Source organism: Mobula birostris, unplaced genomic scaffold (assembly GCF_030028105.1).
Source record: "Mobula birostris isolate sMobBir1 unplaced genomic scaffold, sMobBir1.hap1 scaffold_502, whole genome shotgun sequence".
NCBI lineage: Eukaryota > Metazoa > Chordata > Chondrichthyes > Myliobatiformes > Myliobatidae > Mobula > Mobula birostris.
The window spans coordinates 212,501-220,000 of NW_027278162.1; positions in this window are offsets into that span (position 1 = coordinate 212,501).

Here is a 7,500-nt window from a genome sequence, read left to right on the forward strand (position 1 = left end):
GGGTGCTGCTATGGCCTCGGTTAACGAGTTGCCCCGGCTGGAGTTGGTGCGGGAAGAGAGAGGTGGAATTGTGGCTCGGGTTAACGAGTTGCCCGGGCTCTCCGCCGGCTGCGGGCAGTTTTGGTTAACGAGTTGCCCAGCCAACTTTTTGGCGCGGTTAGGGGCATAATTAGTGTTGTCCCCCTTGGCGGTAAAGTTAGGCGCCTCTTCGTTAACCGGCGCCGCTGCGTTAGCCGAAGCTCGCCTCGGTCGGTCGGTGGGCGGCCCTCCGGCGGGATTGCTCCCACCGTGGATGGATGGCGCGCCTCGACCGGCCAGAGGCCGTGGAACCCGCCCGCCCGAAAGTCCCAAGTTGTGACTCGAGACATCGGGTAGGCGCGGGGAGCTCCGGTGGTCCGGCCGAAAATGCCGCCGCCCGGCCGGCACAGCCCTCCGAATCGGTCCCCAGGCGGACTTCCGCCAGTGGGAATTGGTCCGAAAATTCGTACGGGCAAAGTTGAGATTCGGCCGTAAATGCCGCCACGCGGCCCGGGTTAACGATGTGGGGAGGCCCGTGCCGCCTGTCGACCACTCCTCGGTGATCGTGAAAACCGCCTCCCCATATATCTGCAGGAACCCCGCCAATGCCCCCGTACAGAAATCGCATGTGTCAAAGGGGCGGCCGAACTTGACCCCGGCGGCCGGGGCTCTGGAACTCCCGGCCGGCAGTGGCCGGCAAATCCGACCCGCATCCGGACTTCCGAGCCAGACTTGGTTAACGAATTGCACCTGGGTAACCAAAACTCCCTGGACCACCCGATCTCCGGACACATGGTTCAAGCTCACACACCCACACACCCACCCACCCACCCACCGCGCGGGCCCCGTGCGCCGTAGTATTGGAAGAGGTGGGCTGCGCCAGCTGGTTTTTTTTATCGAATTGTCAGGGTCCGGTCGGGTTAAGGATTTGACAGGGCCAGCTTGACGAAATTCAGTGAAGCGCGGGTATTCGGCGGGAGTAACTATGACTTAAGGCGGGGGGCCCATGGGCCAGCAAGGAGTTTCTGATGAACATCGGCCGGGACATTTTGACGGCGGGGCAAGAACTAGTTGTTATTGAGGGCGAAGGGTTTGTCCTCAGCTGGTTGATTGTCGAATTGTCGGGACTGCCGGGCCGGTTAGCGATTTGCCCGGCCGGCTTGGTTAACCATTTGCCCGAGCCGGGTTGGTTACCGAATTGTCAGGGTTGGGCTTGGTTAACCATTTGTCCGAGCCGGGTTGGTTAATGAATTGCCATGGCCGGGTTGGTTAACGCAGTTTCAGGGTTGGGCTTGATTAACGATTTGCCCGAGCAGGGTTGGCTAACGCATTGTCAGGAGCGTGCGCGGTTGGTTCACGAAACTGCCTGTTCCGGGTTTCTAGAGCGTTGTCAGGCCCGGCCGGCCGGGTTAGCGGCTTGCCAGACCCAACTTGACGAAATTCAGTGCGGCGCGGGTAAACGGCGGGAGTAACTATGACTCTCTTAAGGTATGGAGGGGGGCCCATGGGCCAGCAAGGAGTTTCTGATGAACATCGGCCGGGACATTTTGACGGCGGGGCAAGAACTAGTTGTTATTGAGGGCGAAGGGTTTGTCCTCAGCGGGTTGATTGTCGAATTGTCGGGACTGCCGGGCCGGTTAACGATTTGCCCGGCCGGCTTGGTTAACCATTTGCCCGAGCCGGGTTGGTTACCGAATTGTCAGGGTTGGGCTTGGTTCACCATTTGCCCGAGCCGGGTTGGTTAATGAATTGCCATGGCCGGGTTGATTAACGCATTGTCAGGGTTGGGCTTGGTTAACGATTTGCCCGAGCAGGGTGGGTGAACGCATTGTCAGGAGCGTGCGCGGTTGGTTCACGAAACTGCCTGTTCCGGGTTTCTAGAGCGTTGTCAGGCCCGGCCGGCCGGGTTAGCAGGTTGCCAGACCCAACTTGACGAAATTCAGTGCGGCGCGGGTAAACGGCGGGAGTAACTATGACTCTCTTAAGGTAAGGAGGGGGGGCCCATGGGCCAGCAAGGAGTTTCTGATGAACATCGGCCGGGACATTTTGACGGCGGGTCAAGAACTAGTTGTTATTGAGGGCGAAGGGTTTGTCCTCAGCTGGTTGATTGTCGAATTGTCGGGACTGCCGGGCCGGTTACCGATTTGCCCGGCCGGCTTGGTTAACCATTTGCCCGAGCCGGGTTGGTTAACGAATTGTCAGGGTTGGGCTTGGTTAACCATTTGCCCGGGCCGGGTTGGTTAATGAATTGCCATGGCCGGGTTGGTTAACGCAGTTTCAGGGTTGGGCTTGATTAACGATTTGCCCGAGCAGGGTTGGCTAACGCATTGTCAGGAGCGTGCGCGGTTGGTTCACGAAACTGCCTGTTCCGGGTTTCTAGAGCGTTGTCAGGCCCGGCCGGCCGGGTTAGCGGCTTGCCAGACCCAACTTGACGAAATTCAGTGCGGCGCGGGTAAACGGCGGGAGTAACTATGACTCTCTTAAGGTAAGGAGGGGGGGCCCATGGGCCAGCAAGGAGTTTCTGATGAACATCGGCCGGGACATTTTGACGGCGGGGCAAGAACTAGTTGTTATTCAGGGCGAAGGGTTTGTCCTCAGCTGGTTGATTGTCGAATTGTCGGGACTGCCGGGCCGGTTAGCGATTTGCCCGGCCGGCTTGGTTAACCATTTGCCCGAGCCGGGTTGGTTAACGAATTGTCAGGGTTGGGCTTGGTTAACCATTTGCCCGGGCCGGGTTGGTTAATGAATTGCCATGGCCGGGTTGGTTAACGCAGTTTCAGGGTTGGGCTTGATTAACGATTTGCCCGAGCAGGGTTGGCTAACGCATTGTCAGGAGCGTGCGCGGTTGGTTCACGAAACTGCCTGTTCCGGGTTTCTAGAGCGTTGTCAGGCCCGGCCGGCCGGGTTAGCGGCTTGCCAGACCCAACTTGACGAAATTCAGTGCGGCGCGGGTAAACGGCGGGAGTAACTATGACTCTCTTAAGGTATGGAGGGGGGCCCATGGGCCAGCAAGGAGTTTCTGATGAACATCGGCCGGGACATTTTGACGGCGGGGCAAGAACTAGTTGTTATTGAGGGCGAAGGGTTTGTCCTCAGCGGGTTGATTGTCGAATTGTCGGGACTGCCGGGCCGGTTAGCGATTTGCCCGGCCGGCTTGGTTAACCATTTGCCCGAGCCGGGTTGGTTACCGAATTGTCAGGGTTGGGCTTGGTTAACCATTTGTCCGAGCCGGGTTGGTTAATGAATTGCCATGGCCGGGTTGGTTAACGCAGTTTCAGGGTTGGGCTTGATTAACGATTTGCCCGAGCAGGGTTGGCTAACGCATTGTCAGGAGCGTGCGCGGTTGGTTCACGAAACTGCCTGTTCCGGGTTTCTAGAGCGTTGTCAGGCCCGGCCGGCCGGGTTAGCGGCTTGCCAGACCCAACTTGACGAAATTCAGTGCGGCGCGGGTAAACGGCGGGAGTAACTATGACTCTCTTAAGGTAAGGAGGGGGGCCCCATGGGCCAGCAAGGAGTTTCTGATGAACATCGGCCGGGACATTTTGACGGCGGGGCAAGACGTAGTTGTTATTGAGGGTGAAGGGTTTGTCCTCAGCTGGTTGATTGTCGAATAGTCGGGGCTGCCGGGCCGGTTACCGATTTGCCCGGCCGGCTTGGTTAACCATTTGCCCGGGCCGGGTTGGTTAACGAATTGTCAGGGTTGGGCTTGGTTAACCATTTGTCCGAGCCGGGTTGGTTAATGAATTGCCATGGCCGGGTTGGTTAACGCAGTTTCAGGGTTGGGCTTGATTAACGATTTGCCCGAGCAGGGTTGGCTAACGCATTGTCAGGAGCGTGCGCGGTTGGTTCACGAAACTGCCTGTTCCGGGTTTCTAGAGCGTTGTCAGGCCCGGCCGGCCGGGTTAGCGGCTTGCCAGACCCAACTTGACGAAATTCAGTGCGGCGCGGGTAAACGGCGGGAGTAACTATGACTCTCTTAAGGTATGGAGGGGGGCCCATGGGCCAGCAAGGAGTTTCTGATGAACATCGGCCGGGACATTTTGACGGCGGGGCAAGAACTAGTTGTTATTGAGGGCGAAGGGTTTGTCCTCAGCGGGTTGATTGTCGAATTGTCGGGACTGCCGGGCCGGTTAGCGATTTGCCCGGCCGGCTTGGTTAACCATTTGCCCGAGCCGGGTTGGTTACCGAATTGTCAGGGTTGGGCTTGGTTAACCATTTGTCCGAGCCGGGTTGGTTAATGAATTGCCATGGCCGGGTTGGTTAACGCAGTTTCAGGGTTGGGCTTGATTAACGATTTGCCCGAGCAGGGTTGGCTAACGCATTGTCAGGAGCGTGCGCGGTTGGTTCACGAAACTGCCTGTTCCGGGTTTCTAGAGCGTTGTCAGGCCCGGCCGGCCGGGTTAGCGGCTTGCCAGACCCAACTTGACGAAATTCAGTGCGGCGCGGGTAAACGGCGGGAGTAACTATGACTCTCTTAAGGTATGGAGGGGGGCCCATGGGCCAGCAAGGAGTTTCTGATGAACATCGGCCGGGACATTTTGACGGCGGGGCAAGAACTAGTTGTTATTGAGGGCGAAGGGTTTGTCCTCAGCGGGTTGATTGTCGAATTGTCGGGACTGCCGGGCCGGTTAGCGATTTGCCCGGCCGGCTTGGTTAACCATTTGCCCGAGCCGGGTTGGTTACCGAATTGTCAGGGTTGGGCTTGGTTAACCATTTGTCCGAGCCGGGTTGGTTAATGAATTGCCATGGCCGGGTTGGTTAACGCAGTTTCAGGGTTGGGCTTGATTAACGATTTGCCCGAGCAGGGTTGGCTAACGCATTGTCAGGAGCGTGCGCGGTTGGTTCACGAAACTGCCTGTTCCGGGTTTCTAGAGCGTTGTCAGGCCCGGCCGGCCGGGTTAGCGGCTTGCCAGACCCAACTTGACGAAATTCAGTGCGGCGCGGGTAAACGGCGGGAGTAACTATGACTCTCTTAAGGTAAGGAGGGGGGCCCCATGGGCCAGCAAGGAGTTTCTGATGAACATCGGCCGGGACATTTTGACGGCGGGGCAAGACGTAGTTGTTATTGAGGGTGAAGGGTTTGTCCTCAGCTGGTTGATTGTCGAATAGTCGGGGCTGCCGGGCCGGTTACCGATTTGCCCGGCCGGCTTGGTTAACCATTTGCCCGGGCCGGGTTGGTTACCGAATTGTCAGGGTTGGGCTTGGTTAACCATTTGTCCGAGCCGGGTTGGTTAATGAATTGCCATGGCCGGGTTGATTAACGCATTGTCAGGGTTGGGCTTGGTTAACGATTTGCCCGAGCAGGGTGGGTGAACGCATTGTCAGGAGCGTGCGCGGTTGGTTCACGAAACTGCCTGTTCCGGGTTTCTAGAGCGTTGTCAGGCCCGGCCGGCCGGGTTAGCAGGTTGCCAGACCCAACTTGACGAAATTCAGTGCGGCGCGGGTAAACGGCGGGAGTAACTATGACTCTCTTAAGGTAAGGAGGGGGGGCCCATGGGCCAGCAAGGAGTTTCTGATGAACATCGGCCGGGACATTTTGACGGCGGGGCAAGAACTAGTTGTTATTGAGGGCGAAGGGTTTGTCCTCAGCTGGTTGATTGTCGAATTGTCGGGACTGCCGGGCCGGTTACCGATTTGCCCGGCCGGCTTGGTTAACCATTTGCCCGAGCCGGGTTGTTTAGCGAATTGCCACGTATGGGTTGGTTAACGAATTGTCGGGTTTGGGCTTGGTTAACGACTTGACCGTGCAAGGTTGGTGAACGAATTGTCGGGGTTGGGCTTGGTTAACGATTTGCCCGAGCAGGGTTGGTTAGCGAATTGTCCGGGTCAGACTGGTTAACGAATTGTCCGGCTGGGTTGGTGCACTCATTGCCAGGACAGGGTTGTTTAATGAATTGTCCGTTCCCAGTTGGTTCACGAATTGGCAAGGCCAGGGTGGTTAAGGAATTGTCCGGGCCAGGTTGGTTAACGAATTGCCCGTCCTGGCTGGTTAACGAATTGTCCGGGCCAGGTTGGTTAACGAATTGCCCGTCCTGGCTGGTTAACGAATTGTCAGGGTCAGGTTGGTTAACGAATTGCCATGGCCGGGTAGGTTAACGAATTGCCAGAGCCAGCTTGGTTAACGAATTGTCCGGCCGGGTTGGTTAACGAATTGTCCGTTCCCAGTTGGTTCACGAATTGGCAAGGACAGGGTGGTTAACGAATTGTCCGGCCGGGTTGGTGCACTCATTGCCAGGACAGGGTTGGTTACCGAATTGTCCGTTCCCAGTTGGTTCACGAATTGGAAAACCAGGGTGGTTAAAGTATTGTCCGGGCCTGGTTGGTTAACGAATTGCCCGTCCTGGTTGGTTAACGAATTGTCCGGGTCAGGTTGGTTAACGAATTGCCAGGGTCTGGTTGGTTACCGAATTGTCCGGCCGGGTTGGTGCACTCATTGCCAGGACAGGGTTGGTTGACGAATTGCCCGTCCTGGTTGGTTAACGAATTGCCAGGGTCTGGTTGGTTACCGAATTGTCCGGCCGGGTTGGTGCACTCATTGCCAGGACAGGGTTGGTTGACGAATTGCCCGTCCTGGTTGGTTAACGAATTGCCAGGGTCTGGTTGGTTACCGAATTGTCCGGCCGGGCTGGTGCACTCATTGCCAGGACAGGGTTGGTTACCGAATTGTCAGGGTCAGGTTGGTTAACGAATTGCCATGGCCGGGTAGGTTAACGAATTGCCAGAGCCAGCTTGGTTAACGAATTGTCCGGCCGGGTTGGTTAACGAATTGTCCCGGCCAGGTTGGTTAACGAATTGCCAGAGCCAGCTTGGTTAACGAATTGTCCGGCCGGGTTGGTGCACTCATTGCCAGGACAAGGTTGGTTAACGAATTGCCCGGTTCCGAATGGTTAACGAATTGCCCGGTCCCGGTCGGTTCACGAATTGCCCGCCCGCTGATTGTTAACTTTTCGCACCGGCGGGGGATGGCTTGGGTAACGAGCCTCCAAGATCTGTCGGTTAACCATTTGCCCGGTGGCAATTCGTTAACCAAGTCCGCTCCGGAAGTCTGGATGGGGGTCGGATTTGCCGGCCGAGGCCGACCCGGAGTTCCAGAGGCTCGGCCGCCGGGGTCAGATTCGGCCGCCCCTTTGACACATGCAATTTCTGTACGGGGGCATTGGCGGGGTTCCTGCAGATATATAGGGAGGCCGTTTTCACGAGTTGTTGAAGTATTCGGTAGATGGCACCGGCCTCCCCAATTGGTTAACCCGGGCCACGCGGCAGCTTTTCCGCACGATTCCGAAGATTGCCGGTATGGATTTTCGGACAAATACCCAATTGCGGAAGTCTGTCAGCGGGACCTATTCGCAGGCCCATGCCGGCCGAGGGGCGGCATTTTCCGTATGACTACCGGTGCTCCGGCCGCCGAATGGAAACCTTGCCCGAATGAATTTCTGACAAAGTCCCGAGGCGGGAGCCAGTAAGGGGACGTATTCGGCGGGC